The following is a 23,072-nucleotide window of genomic DNA, read 5'->3' as shown; positions in this document are numbered from 1 at the left end:
AAAAAAAGAAGTAAAAATATTTTGCTTTTATTTGCTTTTATATTAACATATGCCCCAATGACCCTTATTGTAAGTGCATCCTTGCAGTGCATTATAGTATGCATCTTTATTTGTTTGAAGAAACTGATGGACGAGTTGAAAGAATTTTCAGTGACAATCAACAGCATGCCACAGATGCTGCTGATGGAGCTTATGTTGCCTCTATTCAACCTGGAATTTTTCTTTGAAAAATCAGACATTCATAGGGACCATTGCTGATAGGGTGAATGGGCTTTATATTACGTTCATGCTGTTTTACAGAAAAATTATCTCTGATTTAATTTCAATCTTTGAACTCAATACTTTTGAAATAATAATAACAAATCTGAAAAGGTTTGTCTTTAGTATTAAGCATTTTATCTTTCTATGACTTGTCCAGATCTCCTCAAACATTGGTGGAGCTAAATTTGATGTGGATTAGTCTTTGCAGAAGGTGACTTCCACAAGTTGTTTGACTTCAGTTTTGTGCACTAATGAAATTTCTGAAAAAGTTTTGTGATGGTTTTGGTTTTTAAAATTCAAATTTTAGGATTCATCGTAGAGCACAAATTCTAGCCTTTGGTGATTTCCATGCACCTGATATCTAAATAACACAAATCCAAACCCATTCCATGTCCAGCATGAGCCACAACCAAAAGCAGAGACAGACTGGTGACCCAATGAGAAGCAGGTGGACTGGGTATAGACAGATCCCCCTCCTCCCTTGTCATCGGTCCACTATGGGTCATCCAGACAACGAAGCTTGAGTTCAGAGATAAGGCTTCCTCAGAATATTGTTCCGATGGCCAGTGATCTACATGTCAGGGGTGACATTTGTGTGTGTGTGTGTTGTAGACTGTTGAACTCTGATAGGCATCTCCAGACCCCCCTCTCAGCCCACAAGTATCAGCCCGGCACAGAGCACCTCAGCTAGGCAGATAGAAGCTCCTCTGGGTGGTGTGGGGAACCACAGGACTTGGGATTAGAAGGCTTAGCCTGCTTCCCGATAACATTATGGGGGTCAGAAGGGTTAGGGGTCCGGAAGTGCATGGAAAGGGGTGTTTAGAATGGAGGTGCAGGGTGAGCAGAATGGGATTTTGGGGTATTTGCAATGCAGCTTAGACTGGAAATTATTGTTCAGTAAAAACCTCTCGAGACTTTCAGCTTCTTTCAAATTTTTGGATAATCTATAAATCTCTGTGTGGAGTCCTTTGGGGTTTTAAATCACTTCCTAAAATGAGAGATGAGTTATTTAGGTTTGTTTACTTTGAATTTTTTATATCACAATATTATGGATGACTGTAATTCTGGATCATTTGTAATTCAGTTTTAAGTGTTTTGACAAGAGTGTGTCGCATTGCAAACTATCATTTTCTTAATCAGTAGTTCTGTCTTTTTTTGTAAACATACTTATACATTTAGAAGAAAGAAAACTGCCAAAGATATGAAGTCTTGTTTTTAGAAAATATGTCTTAAATGAAGTTCTTGTTTTAACCCTTATGTTGCAGTCACTGTGACCCGGAGAAGATTTTCTTTTTCTTGAAAATGCTGTATGTTATAGTATTGGACTAAAACTTACTAACTTAGCTCACACAGGGTATAACAACTTCCCCAAAAAATAAAAATATGATCATTTTTGTACTTGATTTTGGGATTTTTCCCCATCTAGTTATACTTGTGTTCCTGGTTAAAAATTACACTAATTGAAAGAAAGCAGCATAAATTAAGCTTAAATCTGACAAAATATAGTGAAGATTATGCTTAAAATGAGAATATTTTTTAATTAAAGATACATTTATATAAAGAGTGACATGTTTTAGATATTTCTAGAAAATAGTATAGACGTACAGATAAAGAAAATGACTTTGCAGCACCTTAGAATGACCTCCTTTCTATAGAAAAAAAAACCCTTTTTTCACCTCATGTCTATAACCTGGAAACTTTTAAAATGTATAACAATCAAAGCTTGATGTGACCTTGAAAATAAAAAGCTTCATGTCACTTAACCAGAGAAAATGGAATAGCATTATACAGATGTTATAATAGATTTCCGAGGCACAGGCATTGATACATAAAAAAAATCACTCTTTCATACGAAGAAAAATAGAGATTTGCTCATTACAGGCACATTAGCAGTGTTGTTCTCTCTGAGCGCCCCCCACCCACCCAATTCTATCTAACAATAATAATTCTTCAACCTCTCTCTTTCTCTGGCAGCCGTATTTTTTCACACTCCTTCTCTCGGCGCTCGCCTTCCCCTCCTCTCTCCCGTCCGCCGCTTCTCCCTTATCTCCTCTCCGCCGTCCTCAGTAATTATTATTATGTGCTGCAGAGATAATTTGAAAGCTGTGAGGGGAGAGCGAGAGGGGGAAAAAGACGGATGAAAGAAACAGTGACTGTGGCTTCTTGGACTGTGGCTTCTTATCTGACCTTGGGCAGAGCCACCCATTGTTAGGCAAATCTCACGAGCGAGAGAGGGAGAGAGCAAGGCGAAGGGAGGAGGGAGTGTTTTATGGGCCGATAGCAGAATGAGAGGAATGGCTGGAGAGAGATGGAGGAGGCGGAACACAGACCGAAGAAGGGCGAAGCCATTCAGAGGAAGGGAGGGAATGAAAGGATGGAGGGGACTTCATTTTACAGCAGTATATTGGCAGAGACACTTCCAAGCTCTCGTCAATAAAAGTCTGCATTCAGAGAGGGGAGAGAGATGCCTCCATTTGTGGAATTCATCGCACCTTCAAAGCTCAGCCACAATCATCACTCTTGCTAAATGTGTTGTGTTTGGGACACCTGGCCCCTCTCCACACTATACAGACTCTTTGGAAATTCTCGCGTCTCACACGGGTGCTCAGGTGTTCCGCCTCTGTGAAGACGAACAATTCAGCTTGTGCGTGTGAGATTATGACAGCCGTGAAAAACCTTTCTCAATCTAGTTCTGCCTAGAAGCCTTCTGTTACCCCGAGTTCTCTTTTGCACTGATATAGATGATCGCTTAGCTTGTACAATAGCCAAAAACACCCTACCCAGGTGTAATTTGAGTCGTCAGGCTTTCAACTCGCTTTACTGGAGAAGGTGGCAGGGGGAAGGAAATTAAAAACCGTACGAGTGGGTTTCTTTGCTCTCCTTTACAAATTTGTAACTTCTTTTCTGGGGTTATTTTCACTGAGCAGCTAACACGGTCTAAAAAATGAATGAACAGTGACTTGTCATTCGTGCGTTCCTTTACTGCTTTCCTCGGGCCTTCCTAAATATCCGCAGCTCAGTGGAACATGAAAACTGACCTGGTGTCTTTTGGGCAAAAAGATGTTGCTAATTAAGGTTTCTTGGTGGACAATGCAGGATGCTGTTTTCTGGGCTTTGTTTGGGTAATTAGATTAGAGCTGTAAAAACCAAACACGTTATGCATAATGCATCATCTTGAGAATTTAAGGTAAATCTTTACAACTTTCATTGCAAGTACACATGGTTTTGTCTAACTAAACATCTGTTGACAAGAGAAAGGAGCATTATACAGAAATTAGTTGATGTCCAGTGTTCAAGCACATGCAACATTATAGGTTTAGTCATTTACTGAATTGTGTTTGGTTTTAGCTGCTGTGCTTAAAATGTAAAGTTTTTACACAACAATAATGAAGCTTTTAAAGCTAAATCCTAAGCAAAGTAAAGCTACTCTGGCTACACTAACTTTAAAAAAAATTATGTTGTTATTGTTTAATATTGCGAAATATTGCATTTGCTCTAACATACATTTGGTGACAATATATGGATTAATTGCTTTACAGAAATGTCATCTACTAAATCACAAATACTCATAAGACAACTCAATTAACTTGGCTATCAACAAGTGAAAATAAATTAAATAAATTACATTTTAATTACATTTTTAATATACATTAATTTAATTAATTTTAATAAATGAATTTATATATATATATATATATATATATATATATATAATTACTTATTTCAAACCTGACTAACACAATTATTATTATTTTTTTTTGCTATATTCCAAGGCCATTTAATAGTTTATTGCATTCAATAATGTGAAATTTATTGACTGTGGCTCTTATTTGACATCATGTTTTTGGTTACAAGCAACTTCCAAAACTTTTTTGTGTCCCACAGAAAATATAACAATTATGGGTTTGGAACGACATGAAGGTCAGTTAATTATGACAGAATTAGTTTTTTAATAAATTTTAAAATATATTATACACTTAATTGCTTCTTTTTGCGATAGACTGTTTTGCAGAGGACCTATATGCTACAATGTAAATGTCTCATTTCATTGGCACCCTCTCACATTTAGCCAAAAAATGCATTGATTAGCTACTATTCAACCAAGATGTTAACATAACAGGTGGTTAATATTCAATATTTAAAGTGTCAGCACACCAAAAAATGTGTGAAAATCCAAGAGCATACACAACTCCATAGGTTAATGTTATTCATGTAGGGTCAAAAAATGTTGCAGTTCCTCCAAAAAAGAAAAGACGTAATTAGCCGAAGGAAACCTTGAGGGGGATATGTGGCCTTCTGCATGTGTTAGAGAGTGTGAGTGAGCTGTATGTTTTTAAATGCAAGCGAATGTGTTTGTATCAACATGCACATGTGCGACTGTGTTCAATTTCACTCAGATGTGTGCGAGACCCTGGCTGCTGCCCCAGCACAGTTTTGTGCACTCTCTCCCGCTCTACGAGCTGAAGTAATAAATCCCCATCAGCATTGTCCGCGGGCTGCTTGGCGCTGACGTGTGGCCTTTCCCCTTAATTACGTTCCATTCTGCAGGAACAACACTGCGTCCTTCTGCCAGATTTAAAACTGCCTATTCCAGTAATTAATGGCCCCTTGTGTCCTTCACAAGGTGCAAAAAGTACAGTGTGTGTGTGAGGCGATAGTGAAGAAATGAAATGTGTGTGCGTGTGTTTATATGTTCATGTGCTGATGTTGGCCTATATATGCTGAAGTGACAGGTGTTGTCTGGAAATATAAACTGTGAAATATGGCTTCACATGAGGCCAGTAGTCTCTTTCTCTCTTGCTGTCTTGCTTACTCTGTCCAAATCTCTAATGTTTTGCAGTGCTAACAAATGAAGGCTGGAAGAAAGGCCCTGACAGAGGTTCATTCATGAGAGGCAGGGCTAGTGTTCATGATGAAGCTTCGGGTGAAGAGGTATTGAGCGCCATCTGCATTGTTAAATGGAGAGACAAAGCAGGAAGTGAACATGCAGTCAGTGAAAACTGACATTCATTGACTCTGGATGGCCTTTCCTTTGGTTTTCCATTCAGACCACCTTTGTTCACCAATGCCTCTGCACATACACATCATCCCTTCCTACACACACACCCAGGGTCATCATGCACCTGTTTGTACCAATGGCTCAGTTGACAAGATAAGATGTGACCAAAGAAGTAGTACACTTTTTAACATCTTACTTAATGAGTGCTTTAAGTGCAATAAGTATCATATCTTTAAAAGAAAGACATTTGCTTTATTAAGATTGAATTATTCCAGGTTCAGTGTTAATGGAATAGTTCACCAAAAATGAACATTTACTCACCCTCACGCCACAAGTAGCCAAGACAACTCCAGTCCATCGATTAACATCTTATAATGTGAAAAGTTGTGTGTTTGTAAGAAACAATTTTAGTTTCTGGCCAAAATACCAGTACATAGTCAAAAATAACGCTTCCTCCATTAAAAGCAATATTACGTATAGAAGTCTTGTATTTTATCCGGAAGCAGTGATGAGATGGATTATTACAAGCACGCACTTGATAGACTGGAGTCATGTGGATTACTTGTGGATTATTGTGATGTTTTTCTCATCTGTTTGGACTCTCATTCTGACGGCACCCATTCACTGCAGAAGATACAATGGTGAGAAAGTGATGTAATGCTAAATTTCTCAAAATCTGTTGAAGAAACAAACTCATCATAAACTGAGGGTGAGTACATTTTCAGCAAATGTAATTTTTTGTGTGAACTATTCCTTTAAATTCACACAACAGCATTTCTGACATTGTTGATGACGTAAACTATATGCGTGTTAACTTTACAACAATTTAACTTTTTTTTTAAACAACCACTTAATGGAAATTATGATCATCTTTTCGGTCTATTGTCATGTTTCAGAAGAAAACGCTTGACATACATATATTACTTGACATAAATATATTTACATACATGTATTAGTGCTGGGGAATGATTAATCGCCATTAATCGCATCCAAAATAAACGTTTTTGTGTACATAATATATATGTGCGTACTGTGTATATTTATTATGTATATATAAAGATATTTTGAAAATATTTACATGTATATATTTATATTCATATAATTTATATGTAAATATATTTAATATATACACAACATATTTTTCTTAAATATATAAATTCATGTGTGTGTGTGTATTTATATATACATAATAAATATACACAGTACACACACATATTTTATGTACACAAAAACTTTTTTTTTTGGATGTGATTAATCACGATTTATTTTTTCCATCTACCTCATGGTCTCTTTCTTTGTTCATATTTAAAGTGCTTGTGGCCTTTCAGCCTGGCATCCAGAGCTCAAACAAACAGAGAAGCCCCGGGCACAACGAGAAGACAGCCATCCTGAAAGAAGGCCACTAATAGGGGGATGTCCTCTCATTGAGCCATTATTGAGATGTACTGATGAAGTGGAGCTGATCTGATGAAGAGAGTTTGTTCTCCTCTTTTTTTTAACCCAAAAGTGATGAACCTCTGACCACAGACACCAAGCGAGGTGCAAATATCTTCTTTTGTCTAGCGTCTTGTTCTCTATATACTGATGTCAGCATTGTCAGAGTTGGATGATGTGCTTTCCCACACTTTGAGCTCATTCACACTGATCTTCCCCCTCCTATCTCTGGTCTTGATCCTGTCCTGTCTTTTGTAGTGAACCAATAGCCTGGTACTGAAACCTTTTATTTGGGTTCACCATGAATAGCATTCTTTTGTGTGCAAAAAGTTTATAGATTTTAAGGCTTTAGGCTGATTTGCACAAAATGATTTAAAATAGTGAGATGAAAATTCCTTGAGCGTTTATATATAAAAAATATTACAGTTTTATAATAATACACACACACACATATATATATATATATATATATATATATATATATATATATATATATACATTATATATCATCAGCTGGTTGGTAATTGCTATTCTGGTATATTGTCTATTGATTTGCTTGAATTAAACACAGTGCCATCATTATCATCTCCTGGATGTGAACTTATCACTGCCACTCTCTCTGTCTCACTCACATTGCACAATTACAAATATGTGCACAGGCACACCTACACACCCATAACCTATATTATCTTTAATTTTTCTAATTGTACAGGATAGGGACTTTATTGCGGCTGCCAGCGTGCTTGTGTGACTGCAGTAAATGACGCGCCCAAATAGCTCTTGGTAGTAATTACCTAAATGGGCTAAACCCCCCCCCCCCCCCCCCTTTTTTCTGTTTATCTCTCTTGCTCAATCGTTCACTTTCTCTAGCTGACTCCCTTGTCTCGAACACCCACACAGGCAAAAAGGCTCAGTGAACAATCCAGACATGAATGTCCACTGCATGTGAAATTTGGTCATGTACAGTGTACTTCAAATATTATTTCCTCCCATAGCTTGGTCTGTCCACTTGGTAACTGATATCTCCAGAACCAATCAAAAACAGCTTTGTCGAACTGCAAATGACATTGCGGTCAGCATATTCGTATTGACGATGTGAGTTTGAATTTTTTAATTCAAAAAGTTGGATTTTTTTAATCCCTTTTCCCTTCTATCGACTCTCCTCTGTATAAAACATGAAAAAAGCAAGTAGTTTTGATGCTCTTAGTACTATCTTTACCACAACAGTGTAAAAAGTAATCCTAGAAATCATGCTGAGATCTTTAATACACTCAGCAAGTCTTAGTTGTATATGTTTTAATTGTAGTTTCTTCATTAGTTTCAAATCTCCAGTTCACAATTTTTGCTTGCTGTTTGTCGTTTTATTATTTTTTGGGTCATTTAAGACCGCTTCTGGCGTAGTATTATGGATTTTATGTGAGCAAATAATGTTTATAATTATTTACACACATATGATGCTCTCGGTAATGACAAACAGATATGACTTCGCTGGTATCTGTCACAATGTAAGTAATTATGTTTTAATGCACCATGAAATTCTGGTTGCTATACAATAGGATCCAAAAGTCTGAGACCAGTAGTAAAATTGCTTCTGTTTTGCATACTAGCATAACAATTGAAGTTGATGAAAAAAAGTTGGTTTGTCTTCTTAATTTAATGACAGCATGCATGAACTCCACTCCACAAGTTTGTGTAAAACCTGATGATTAATTAACAATTATTAAGAACATCTAACCATGATCAGTGTCACCAATTTACTTCATTATAGTGATGTAGAAATACCTCTAGATTTCATTGCACAGTTGATTTTTCAAAATCATAAAACGTCCACATTTACATTAGATCCTGAATCCCAGATTTTCAGTGTTGTCTGAAATCCATTAATAAATAGGGAAATGGATACATTACCAAATCTACCCTAATCAATGCCACATGTGGTGTCATTCCAACATTATTCGAGCAGTTTCGGAATATAGAATGCTCACTAATAAAAATTCTAATCATATTTAAAGAAACTTTGATTGGCAAACATGATGTCATAGAAGCCAAATACCTTCAAAGCTGTTGGAGGCAAAGAAAGAGAGAGCGATAGAGAGAGAGAGAATGGGTGGGGGGAGCTCGAGAGAAATAGAGTTTGAGAGAGAGAAAGAGAGTTGGAAAATCTCTTGATTAATCAACAAAGAGAGAGGGAGCTCTCCTACCGAAGCCAATCAAAGTGAGAGCGGCTCAGGGTTTAGCGTGCCGTGCCAAATCCTCTTGTTGCTCCTGCGGGGTCCGGAGAGCAGGGAGGGGTGTCTCCTTTTGTCTGCACAAAGCCAACCTAACGTGCTTTCACAGCAACAAGGGATGGGAGGGCTGTTTTGGGGGGCCTCGAAAACAGCCAACAAGAGGTGTGAATGAGATGCCATTCTCCTCCGTAGGCTTTTACACTAATTCCTGTCCGTCGGTCCACTCTCTCTTTTCTTCCCCACGTCTGCGCCGCAACAAAACAACAAACAGAGAGAAGCAGAGAAAACAAGGGATCCTGAGGGCTTAGTGAGCTTGTAATCCTTTAGCACTTCTGACCTGGTGTCAACGTGTAAGTCCCTGACCTCCCCATTCAGGGCCTATGATGTATGTCTATAGTCTATCACCCGCCCTCCCTAAAACTCAGCCTCTTCAACACTGTGCTCCTTTAAGAAGCTCTGGCCAGGAATCCAGGCTTTGAAACACCTCATGGGCACTGAAAGGGGTTTGTAAGCAGCCTAAGTAGGAGAGGTTTGATCGTGTTTCTTTTCTCCCACCATTTAATTCATGTTTAGAGGCCATCTCGTTAACACGATCTTCCCTCGCTTTACTTTTTTTTTTTTTGGTGGGAGACCACCCCTCCTTCCCGCTCCCCTCCGTTGTGGTCGACTTCAAAGACCTCCGCCGTATGAAGGAGAAAGTCATTTCTTTCGCACGTCTCTCCGTCTTCTCTTTTTTTGCGGGTGGCTTTCTTTGGCCTCCTAAGCAGATGAGGAGAAATCATCTCACTTTCTCTGAGCGCTTTGCATTTGAAAAAACGAATAATTAGCCGAATGGGGGGTTGGGTACACGTTGGGTGGGGGGGTGATTATAGTTGAATGGAGAGTTTGGACCCCCATGCTAGCACCGCTCTTACCACTAGTCAAAACTACCTGCTCTTGGATGTGGATTCCTGGAATATTTGATCAGAGATGATTGTTCTTGCTATAGAGTAACGAGTGAAGTACGTACTTCTGCTGGTATGCATTTGTCACGGTTGAAACAGTTCGGACAAAAATTTTCATTTTGTCATTTATTCCCTCTCATGCCATTTTTTGGTGAATTGGTGGCAAATTCATACATCATTTGTATGGAAACGTATGATTTTCAGAAAAACGTAAGCATGAAGCTCCACCCGTATTGTACGAATTCATAAGAAGTCGCCACTTATTTGGCAAAACTTTATAATTACGAATTGCTATAGGAGTGTGTTGATTTTTTTAGTGAATGAAATTACTGACAAAAAATTTATTTTTATTTTTGTCAACAATAATTGAGACAAGATGAGCTTCATGACGGTAATTATTCGTATTCTTGATTAAAGTATGACAAAGAACAAAATACCATAAGATATTAACAAAGCACTAACAACAGTGTTCTTTGAGGAAAAAAGATTTTCACATGATTTCACATGAAGATCTTCACATTTTTGTTAAATGTTGATGCATGTTTAATATATAAAATATTTGTATTAATTTTGCACTTTCTTGTTAACTTTTTATTAACTGTAATTTGACGTTTTTTATTTAAGCGTAAAATATGACAAGGAAAAATAACAATGTACATGTATAATGTTACAAATGATGCATGTTTAAATTACTATAAAATTTATGTTTTTTTTATTTTGCTCTTTCTTGTCAACTAAAATGTTATTTTTATCAGCGGCAATTTTATGTTTTTTATTTAAACATACTGTTGATTAAAATATGACGAGGAAAAAAATAACATTGTAAGATATTAACAATGTACATGTATAATGTTACAAATTATACATGTTTAAATTACTATAAAATGTTTGGGGGGTTTTATTTCAATTTTGCACTTTCTTGTCGACTAAAATTATATGTCAACTAAAATTAGAAACTCTGCAATATATTTGATTTCAAAAGCAAAAATTTTATTCTACTAACTATTTGTATGGCTTCAGAAGACTTACAGTATAGCGCACAAGTTGTATGGACCACTTATATAATTCTTTAGAGCTTAACAGCCTTGATCACTTTGATCATTTTAGGGACAAGATAATGTAACCACATACTTGTTTGTAAAAACATGAGGGTAAGTAAATAATGACTACATTTTTATTTTTTTGTGAGCTATACCTTTAACACAGAGATGTACGATGGCATAACTGTTGCGTCTGGTCAAAGGGGCTGGTCAATTAATTCAGATTGTCCTCCTTTTATAGAGAATGACTAATAAATGTTAGTAAAGGCCGGTTTGATAATGTTCGGTGAGGTGATTGAAGCAGGTGTTTTCTAAGAGAAGCACAATACTGAAACTGACAGACACGGAATGAGTGTCAGAGGTTTATGGTGAACATCGGTTGTCTTGGCCCTCCTGGTCCCCACGCACCGAGAGAGGGCTGTGTAAGCTAGAGATATGCAGAGCTGTGTGTGTGTGTGTGTGTGTGTGTGTGTGTGTGTGTGTGTGTGAGAGCGTGCCTCCCTCCGCTGAGTCCTCAGGCAGAGATGGACTTGATAACAGGCTTCAGCATTATCACAGCAGAGCAGGCGATTAAACACACTCACCCTCTCTCTCACACACACACAAGCTCACCTTGCCTTGTTCATGCACACATACTCACACTCACATGCATGACACACATGTATGCATATGCATAAAAAAACAGTGGTACTTTGGATGTATTCACAGAGAGATTTATGCATGCATACCTACACATACAGGATTTTTTTCTCCAAAATATTTGTCATTCACCTTTAAATCATCATTCAACAAGCAGAGTGGAAGTCTTACCAAAATACAGCGCGTTTTTTTTCTTCCCAGATAAAGCATCCCATGCTCTTCTTTATGTTGTGTTATTGACCTTTGGGTCACATACTAACAGTCATAACATGATATATACAGAAAATATAACATATCTTTTCTTTATGATGGTGTCTGACAAGAAAATGCTGTAATATACTGTATATATATATATATATATATATATATATATATATATATATATATATATATATATATAATTACATATATTATACATAAAACACCAATGATGCAACATTTTGATTAAATGTGTGTTTATATATGTATTTTCTAGTGTAATTTTTTTTTGACTCATAAAATCAGATAATGAAGTAAAACATGAGCTAAGATCTTCCACTATTCTGTCGCGTGTGGATTTACACAACTTGTTGATATAGTCTGTGATCTTGGACTGTGTTGATTCTGTCTAATTTGGCCTTGATTAGCACTTGGAGCGGAGTGTTTTTGACAGCTCACTAATGTTGATTCAGTCTGAGGCCCATTAGCATGTGCTGTTGATTTGATTTCTCTGCTGTTGGTTTTTCAGCGCTGAGCTGCTGTCAGCCATCTCCGCCGGTCTGTTAACCGTTCACATCAGGATCTGTTCCACCGAGGGACTGCTGTTTGTACACTTCCAGAGATATTGATCCTCTGCAGAAGGGAAATCATTAGCACTAGCATGGGCTAGCACTGGGGCGCGCTAGGTAAATAGCTTTGTCAGGTCTGAAGAATCCAGTCCCGTCAAGGAAATGAATTGCTGCTGTATTTGCGAGCGTTCGCTGGAGGTGATCTCCAGCTAGGCAGCTTCACGGCAGGCTGATCGACGGGGTGTCAGAGTGGCTTCACGCTGCGCTCTGGTGTGCTCACAGCATAGACACAGTGCTATGATTATAGTGCACTGTAGTATTTGGTGTGTGAATATCTTCAACCATGGGCCTTGTGGACTTTACAAAAAAAAATAAAATCTTAAAACACACTCTGTTCACTCTCACACTAATTTTATTCGTCCACCACCCAACAATGCATGGGGGAAAAAAGTGTCACAGGAGAATTTAGTTTGTTGTGTGTATATGCTCTTTTTTTTTAAGTACTTCTTGAAGATATAACATTCAACTCCTTTTTCTTGCTTAGGCTAATTTCATAGCTAGGATTCAATGGTATCGTATTACACACAATTAAATTATATTTTCACTCTTTTTGCATAATTTTAACAAAATTGCAGGTTGATTGCAAATTGCACACAATGATAATTAACAGTAAGTATTTTTTCCACACGTTACATGCGTCATATTTCATTTCCAGTGTGCAGTAGCACTTTATTTTGATGGTGCCCTTTAGACATTTACAATAAGTAATTGTGCAACTACATGTCATTAGCAGTCATTAGAATATTAGTCGACTGTCTGCTAAATATTTGCTAACACTTTATTTTGAGGGTCACCCAACAGACATTCTACTGATTATAAGTAATTTTGCAAGTACATGTCAACTTGTACTACTAACAGTCTCCTTTTACTCTACTAATACTCTAGAGTTACTTGACATGTAGTTGCAAAGGTACTTTTAGTCAACTGAATTTTTAAAGAGACTCTTTGAGAGAAAGAAAACACTTTTCCCTTTTTTATAACTTTTTTTTTATCTGCAAAATTGTTGGTTGTGATGGAAATGCCAATTGAAGAAACAGATAAAACATTTTCACATGATACATTTTTACACATTTTATGAACCAATTTCGTGGTTTATTTTCAAATTTAAATATTGAAGATCTGAATTTGAGACAAGGGTAAACAATCAAATATATTCATAAAATGCAATTTAAAAATTTGAAGAAATGAAAATGATGGTGTGAATTGTTTCCACAAAAAAAAAAAGGTTTATTATGGCTGGGACATGAAGGTGCCGTAATTGAAGAAACGCCCATTTCTAAATATGTTTTTAAAGTAGATTTTTCTTGAAATTTCTCATGCTTTTTCAGCGAAAAATACTACTTTAGTATCAAAACCAAAGAACCATCAAGCAGAAATGTGACAAACCAACATCTTGCTTTCTTCTAGTTTTAATTCACCCAAGGAGTAGTGTGCAAACTGTGCAGTATATTTCTAGATTGTTCTAAATAACCAAATAAATCTTCTTCATTTACGGATGATGCTTTTTGGTGTGATATTATACCTAAAACAGGATCAATAGATTAATTGAAGTTGTCAGATTAGCTCCCTCTTTATGTCATGAGTTTGCCATTTAAAGGGAAGTGCCAGTGGGGGGTTGGCATTAACCAGACACCTAAAGGGCACGTTATTAATCACCATCCTGTGTAGGTGGGCACATGGACCAACCACCAAATCCACATGTAACGTAGATACAAATACATGTAACGTAATACAAATAGCATAACAAGCCATAATCAAAATCAGTGACTTTTTTCGCTACTCACTTATTTTTGTGTCACTGCACTGTTGAGTAATGAGTAATTGTGAGATAAAGTCTTGAAGCAGACCTGGAATTACCCCTGAATGACTTAGAGCAGATGCAAAAGTGCCTGGCTCACCAGTTCTTGGTTGAAAAACAAACAATCTCTATTGATTGATGAAATATTTCCCTGAGAATGGTCCAGTCTCACAGGTGACATCCAGCTACAGATTCGTTATGAATAATGTGCTTTATATGAAAAAGAAATTTTACATTTCATCGCATTTTACAGACAATACAGAGCTTGGCACAGTAGTGCCAGGAATTTGTATTTATTTATTTATTTTCAAAACCCAAGGCCAGATTTTAGTCTGTGACCGTGTCAAAGGTGATTTAAAATTTTTTATTTATTATTAAAAATGTGTCTGAAAAATGGGGAGTGAATCCCCTCGGGGGTGACATTACTGTCCTTGTGAACTGACCTGAGGGCATATGGTGAGAAATAAAGCAGGTGGCTTATTTTTTATATGACTATGCGTCATATACCAAAGACTAGAAAATGACTGAACTTGAGCTCTCATTTTCCTTACCTTCCATACGCCTAGAGTTTTCAAGGATTCACATTAACAAAAAGTACAGATATTTGCACACAAATGCACTCAAACATTTCAAACATGCACTAAGAAAGATCCCCCCTCACACTCACACACACTTTCTGAGATATATACGCACATTTCTGCATGGATTGAGAAGGACACGCACAAACAGCCTTGCGGGCAGCATATGAATATTTAACAGTAGCTTCTCTCCGAGCGTGGAGCCTGCCAGTCATTGTCAAATAGGACTTAATCTTTTCAATTTCTGGGTGCAAATATTCACACTGGCTGCTGTTTGTCTGTCCCATTAATGAGCTTCTCCCCCATAATCCTCGGCTGCTAATTCAAGTGGCTGCTGGGGCGGCCAGCCAGGGGAGAGCAGGGCACAACCGCACATACAGAGCTCAGATTATTCCTCCCCTCACAAGCTCTTTTTTCCTCCCTCTCTGTATCTGACTCACTGTCGTCCTTTTCACACAAACATTTCTTTCCCTCCTTTCTGAGAGTTTCTTTCTCGCTCTTGTTTTCTTGCTCATTTCCATCCTTCGTTCCTTCCATCAATCTGCTGTCGTTCCCCATGCCCTTCATTTTGTCCTCATCTATCCTCATTCTCTTTCCTTCTCTCCAAGATTTGCCTGCTTTTCATAATTTATGATTCATGTCAATTTTCACTTGGTTTTACAACAGCCCTGTACTGTAAATAATGAATGTTAGATCAAGTAAATGATGTGGAAGAATAACCAGAGATATACTTGATTATTATTTTTTCTATTAAAAAGTTCTAAAAACTTACAACTTTTAGGAATGTGATGTAGCATTTCCATTAGAATATATAGTCAATTATATATATATATACATATATATATATATATATATATATATATATATATGTGTGTGTGTGTGTGTATATATACCTGTATATACAGTATATGTGTGTGTGTGTGTGTGTGTGTGTGTTTGTGGTATATACACTGTGATTGTCTCTCTATATAGAGAGAGATTTATAATAAATATATAACAGATTTATAATAAAAACCATAAGATGACGCACGTAATACTGAATCATTTAAAATAGCGGTCTGTGGGGTGGCAAACTTCAGGGGGTCCACCAATTGTAGTTTGCTTTCCAATCAATATAATATTCGACCAACTTCAACCAAACCCAAGAAGCTGAAGTTCAGCTTATTAGCTCATTGTTCCTCGCACATCATTTTAATTGCTTTAAATTTTAACTCATGTCTCACAGAACAGATCTTAGGTGTCGTTTTCTTCTTGTCGTTATTTTTGATTTGCAGTTGTTGTTGATTTTTCCCATCATCTCACTCCTCTTATTCCCTCTCTGTATGTCATCCTGCCATCCTCTTCCTCTGTCTCTCACCCTACTCCTCTCCATCATGCTAAGCAGTCAGAGCCATTTAACTAAATGCACCTTCAGTCAGTCCATTAGTGTGTTATGGGGGTGGGTTGGGGCTCTGGCCGTGGTGTTTGACCCCCCCCCCCAACCTGCTCTGATTAATGGAGTTTATGAGGGCAGAGGCAGAGCGCCCCCCTCCTCTCCTCTCCACTCATTGCCTCATTAAGATGGACCAAAGGCTGCAGGTAGTCTCTCTCATCATGCCTCAGTGACAGGGTCTATACCCTATACACATTCAAACACACACATCCTGCAGGCATGCAATTCATATACTTTTATAAACACACACACACACACAAACAGTGCCAGTTGTAAGAAAGCAATCATATTTCTTACGATTCCGATAACACTACTGTTCAAGCATTTGATATCGATAAGATTTTTTTAAAGAAATACTTTTAATTCAGCAAGGATGCAATAATTTGATCAAAAGTGACATTAAAGACATTCATAATCATAGATTTTTTTTTAAAATAAGTGCTTCTTTTAAACTTTCTATTCATCAGAATTCTGAAAAAAAAATTATCATGGTTTCCATAAAAACTTTAAGCAGCACAGCTATATTCAACATTTATAAGAAATGTTTTTTAAAATAAGCATATTAGAATGATTTCTGAAGGAAATTGGCGTAACGGCTGCTGAAAACACAAGATTAAATTACATTTTAAAATATATTCCAATACATTCAAAGAAAACATTTTAAAACTGTAATAAGTTTTCCCAATATTACTGTTTTTACTGTGTTTTTGGTCAAATACAAAGCAAAGCCTGTTTCAATTTCTCAGACATTCTGCTAAACTTCTTATCATTGTAGAGAAAAAAGAAAGTATATGGCTTTCATATGACATGAAGGTGACTACATGATAACAGAATTTTCATATTCTGTTTTTTGTAACCTTGGCCAGATCTGTGCCTTGCCACAATTCTGTCTCTGAGCTCTTCAGGCAGTTCCTTTGACCTCATGATTCTCATTTGCTCTGACATGCACTGTGAGCTGTAAGGTCTTATATAGACAGGTGTGTGGCTTTCCTAATCAAGTCCAATCAGTATAATCAAACACAGCTGGACTCAAATGAAGGTGTAGAACCATCTCAAGGATGATCAGAAGAAATGGACAGCACCTGAGTTAAATATATGAGTGTCACAGCAAAGGGTCTGAATACTTAGGACCATGTGATATTTCAGTTTTTCTTTTTTAATAAATCTGCAAAAATGTCAACAATTCTGTGTTTTTCTGTCAATATGGTGTGCTGTGTGTACATTAATGAGGAAAAAAAATTAACTTAAATGATTTTAGCAAATGGCTGCAATATAACAAAGAGTGAAAATTTAAGGGGGTCTGAATACTTTCCGTACCCACTGTATATATTTTTAATGAATTGGTGGATCCTCTGTGATAAGACATTTCCCTCACTTTAAACCATCAACCATGGTCATAACAACTGACAGCTCAGTTGCGTTTCTGACCAGCTGGTTTCCACCAAAACTGTCTGGTGGCTGTTAATAAGTTTCTTGGCGTTTCAGTGGCTGTGAGAGTGTTGGAAGTGTGAATGTCTGTGTGTATTTATACTCATCAGGTCAGGGGTCTCGCATTGGTGTTCAGAGGGTAGTTTGGGTGTTAATGGAGAGAGCTTTGATTAGAACAGATAAGTGAGATGGACATGACTGTCGATAAAAGGCCCTGTGAGAATGCAAGTGTGTATGTGTGTGTGTCTGCACCTACTCCACTCAGACAGATCAGCTCTTCAGAAAAGTCTTACTCCACAGATACACAGCCTCATATGCATTCGCATGTTTTTCAATGTGAAAATTAGCACGCATGTGCATGCCTGTAAGAGCTGGCCCCCCTTCACCACCCCACCCTGTGGTGTCCGGCTGTGTGACGGCTCCCCTGACAGGCAGCAGTAATGCCCTCTCTGATCTCTGTGAAATTGCCAGGCTGCTTTCAGCAGCTGAGGACTCGCTAGAGACAAACCGCCTTTTAATTCCCAGCGCCAGAGGTGAGAGAGAGGGAGGCCCCTGGGACAGCTACCAATCAACCATCCATCACACTGACCGACCCCCACAACCGCATCCTGGCTCGCAGCCCCCTCCAGCCCTACCCCAGCCATGCTGCCTCAGCCCTGGGGAGTCATGTACCCCTTTGGTGGAAGGATACGGGAGGGGGGGGTTCGCAAATCGGAATGCTTGAGATGCCTGTTCACCTCTTCTCCCTTCTCCTACCTTTCAAGTCTAATGGCACTTTGGGCCAAAAGTCTGTCTGCCTGCCTGCCTGTGTGTGCGGTGGACTGGGTGGATTGTGGTGCGGTGTAGAAAACATGCTGAGATGGCTTGGCCCCTCCAGGCTAGTTCTGGCAGTGAGAATGAAGGTCTGTGCAGGGGAAGTGGAGGTGTGCCACTCATTGCAATGTCTCCAGGGAGACGTGTTTTGAGTGGAGCTCATTTCAAAGTGTGTACGTTCGTGTCTCTCAGGTCCTTTTGTCTGTTTACATTTATGCCTTTTCATTCTGTGTATCTTCTGCTTTGCATAAGTTGTAATACTTTTAATATTATTTTAGTATTTAATATTCAATTTTGTTATTAAGAATATTAATATTTAAAATAATATCATTTAGAACATTCAGTGTATTTTCAGAATGAAAAAAAAGTTTTGAAATATACGGTCTTAAAAATTAAGGTTCCAGTGTCAGAAGAACGGTTTTGGTCCCCAAAGTACCAGCTTTCAGTGCACAGTTCTTAATAAAAGAACCACTTTTTCTTAGCGTGAAGAACATTTTATTAATCTGAAGAATGTTCAATGGATGTTTAAAGTTATTCATGGAACCACTGATGTCAATAAAGAACTTTTATTTTTAAGAGTATCTAGTATGTATAAAGTACATTCTGAGAAATATGTGTTTATTTTCTTTCTCTTTCTCTTCTGTGTGTGTTTTCATTCATGCTAATGGTTTGTGTGTATGTGGAAATGTCCACTAAATAAAGCATGCACAAATTAGGCCCTCTAAACACTTCTGTCTGTAAATTACACAAAGAACACTGAGGCGTTTTATCTACTATGCATGTATTCATGTCCTACTTATGCAAAACTCGAGAGATCACACTTGTATGATATCTTTGATAGACACCCAAAGCCTTTGAGACAGATATAATAAGGACATTTGCCTTTAAATGAATCACATATGGTCTGCTCTTTCAGTTTATAGAGCTTTGCAAAGCTTGTTGCATTTAACTAAGTGTAGATGCATTAAATATTTCATTTGTTCTTTCTTCTTTTATACATAATGTTATATGCCAATGTGCATTGCCAGCAAAGTTTGTAGATTTGATGCTGATCATCAAAATACTGATAATTTAAGGTAATTTTGTTGCCTGAATTGAACAGTAATAAAACAGGCTTTTTATGTGAGTTTTCTGACTCTGCCTCTTAAATTTTAATGAGTTAGGTGAATGTAAAGTTGAACATGATTAAGAAAATGAGACCGAAGTAAATACAAGAATCACTATTTTTCTTTAACTTGGGGTCTGGTGTTGAGTGATTAAGGTCTAAGTGTATCTTAAAGAGGATTAAATGAATGGCTTACCAGATGTTTAGGAGAGTGGCTAATATGTTAATATGTAATAATGTTTGATAAGTACAGTCAACTTGTGTTCATATATGCCATAATAAGTCGGTGGGGGGAGTCGTAGTAAAAGAACAGTGTTTTTTCCCCCGCTTTCATTTTTCATACATAAATGTACACATTAACTTTCACAGCGTTTCCAAACGTTGCAGTTATTCTCAGAACGCGTATTCCATTGATGCAAACCAACAGAAGCCCCATTCCCAGAGGTAACTATAGAAACAGTGCGCCATTTATACACTTTTGCTTGCGGTACATCAATTTCTTTAATTATAAATTCACATATATGGTAAATAGGCCTAGGCTATTTAAAAAAAAAAAAAAAGACGTGCACATTGCGCTTTGAAAATTAGCCTACATTTAATTAAGCAAAATTTGATTTTAATTAAGAAAAATGCTTATAAAATATCGAAGTTTGTTTATAATATCCATCCCTCCTGGAAGTCATTGTATAATTCACACACTGAGTCACTGCGAGCACAAATCCCTCCCGCTGTTTTCAGCACCCTGGACAGTTCCTGCATCTGCACAGGTGCCTCTGCGCGTTCCACTAGCGTTTGTTTGCATTGCAGACCTATGGCCCTTTCTCTAGAGAGCTTCATAGCACTGTAGCCTATTGACTAGACATAGAAGAATAGGCTCTCAATAACAGTTTCTAGTCCCAAATGTTAGCTTTCCCATGCATCAAATGATAACGCGTTGGTTCGTATTTGATGCAAGTGGGAAGGTTCTGTGTCATTTAAAAGCAGAGTTGTTCACATAGTTTTGGGTGCATATGTGTGTACGCACAAGCTGCGGGCTGATTCGCTATTTAACCAAAAAGACTCGACAAGGTTAGGCCAGCCTGTTAATGGCTCTTCTGTCAGGGCGATTGTAAACAGATGGCACCTTTAATTTTAGCATTTAGCCATTTACAAATATGCAAATGACTGGAAGTAGCCCAGGCGTGCATTTCACTCATATTTGCTTATTCGCGGAGGGTAACGTCAGGGGGGAAACTGAGGATGTCTTAAATGGGGAATCAACAAAACAATACTTAGTGAGAAAATAAATAGCGTGCATCGCGAAGGGATTAGAAATGTAAGCGAAGCCAAACTCGCTGCCGTTGTTGCCTGCCAAGAACAGCGGGGGTCCCGAAACTTACCCTTGGCTCTCCTTTTTTCCAGCATGCAGCCCACCGGCATCCCCTGACTCCAAATATTACCAAACGCTATTTAGTCACTGCTTAAGCCCTGCATGTTGTAAAAGGATTATTAATTTCAGGAGATTATAGATATATCGATTTATTAGACCCATTTCTAAAAAGTTTACAATAATAATAATAATAATTATTTTGTCCTGTTGTTTTAAATAGTCCCAGACATATATTTTATTTAGACAGAGCATTGCTTATGGCCAGGCGTGCATTTCACTCATATTTGCTTATTCGCGGAGGGCAACGTCAGGGGGGAAACTGAGGATGTCTTAAATGGGGAATCAACAAAACAATACTTAGTGAGAAAATAAATAGCGTGCATCGCGAAGGGATTAGAAATGTAAGCGAAGCCAAACTCGCTGCCGTTGTTGCCTGCCAAGAACAGCGGGGGTCCCGAAACTCACCCTTGGCTCTCCTTTTTTCCAGCATGCAGCCCACCGGCATCCCCTGACTCCAAATATTACCAAACGCTATTTAGTCACTGCTTAAGCCCTGCTTGTTGTAAAAGGATTATTAATTTCAGGAGATTATAGATATATCGATTTATTAGACCCATTTCTAAAAAGTTTACAATAATAATAATTATTATTATTTTGTTATGTTGTTTTAAATAGTCCCAGACATATATTTTATTTAGACAGAGCATTGGTTATGGTGTTTGCGTTCGCGTTCTAATCCGATACACTAACACAACTGTAAACTGCGTGCTATTGTTTACATGGAGAGAGGGAAGCAGGTAGACAGACCACGGGTGACCTGATCCGGATTTATTCCAGTGAACAAACATGCCTGTGGCTTTCAGAACCCGTGAAAACACAGCTCTCTGACAATGGGCCGCAATGATATTACCGCACAATATGTAACGCTAATGCATAAGGAAATGTGGGCAAACATATCATTGGCTAATAAAAAATCGTACGCTGATATTTGAGTTGTTTTACTTTTAATTGATAAATGAAATTATATCTTGGGAATTCCGTGTGGACATACACGCAGCAGAATAGTTACCTGTAAAAAAATCTAAAGGTTTAAATTTTAACAATATATGATAGCAAATTTAAGTAATTTCCTCTAAATGATAAAAAGCTGCTAAAGTTTGTGAATTCGGTCTCTAATTCACTCGAATAAATTGGAGTGTGTGTAATGTTTGCATTTCCTCAACTAACAAAATGATTACCTGGGTAAATATTTAAAATCCCTTCGATTTGAGGCTACTTCGGTATAGCCTACTCTCTATTGATGCGAGCCGGTATCTCAATCCAGTGCATTTCCCTGTAAATAGCTTTATGCATGAGAAAAGAACGAGATCCCCCACCGCGCGCACAGATCACTCCTTCAGAATTAAGACGCAGCGATGGCTATTCTTTAGACATCATGCAAAAGACGTGCAAACTTAACTTCTATACATTTCTCTCTATTTATCGACCATTCTAACAATTAATTACCTTGTGGTTGCCACTAGATTTAAGTCTCAAATGCTGCATTAATCACACAGAAATAAATGGAGTCATTATCGTCTTAATAAAAATCATCTCAAAAGTCTATGAAGAATCGAACAGCATCTTCCAGTCCTAATGTGCGGGCCAGGATCCAAGTCTGGTGATGCCCAAAACGCAAGCCTTCTAACTAAATACACATTTTCTGATTTTACTGATCGAGTCCAAATTCGGTAGGAACAAAAAATAAAAATAAATAGCACGTCGAAGAAATAATTAGCTTTACCACCCTCAGCCTTTATAGACGTTTTACCAAAACCAAGGTAGAACTTTGGAAGCAATCTGAGAGTACCAATATTTAAAACCGTTGCCATGGCAACTTGTCCGCTATTGGCCACGGCGGCGTAAGCACGAGGAAAACGTCATCAAATCTGAATGCGGATGCGAGAGGCTCCCGCGAACTGGAACAGAGTGATGCAAAAAGTGTCGGTGAGGTGAGTGGACACACGCAGGTGGATCAAGAGCACAAAACCAAACCAGGAGGAAAACTTGGAGAAGCCTTTTTGTTAGCAAACTCTGCAACGAATAGATTTATTTTCTGATTCCGTGGATTTCTGGATGCCGACATGTATAATGCATAACAATCACGTCCGGGGTGTTTAGCTCTAGGCGTGGTGGAG

The sequence above is a fragment of the Sinocyclocheilus grahami genome, unplaced genomic scaffold, assembly GCF_001515645.1.
Source record: "Sinocyclocheilus grahami isolate Dianchi unplaced genomic scaffold, SAMN03320097.WGS_v1.1 scaffold207.1, whole genome shotgun sequence".
Classification (NCBI taxonomy): Eukaryota; Metazoa; Chordata; class Actinopteri; order Cypriniformes; family Cyprinidae; genus Sinocyclocheilus; species Sinocyclocheilus grahami.
The sequence above is the reverse complement of the archived record's forward strand: the minus strand, read 5'-3'. Positions refer to the sequence as shown.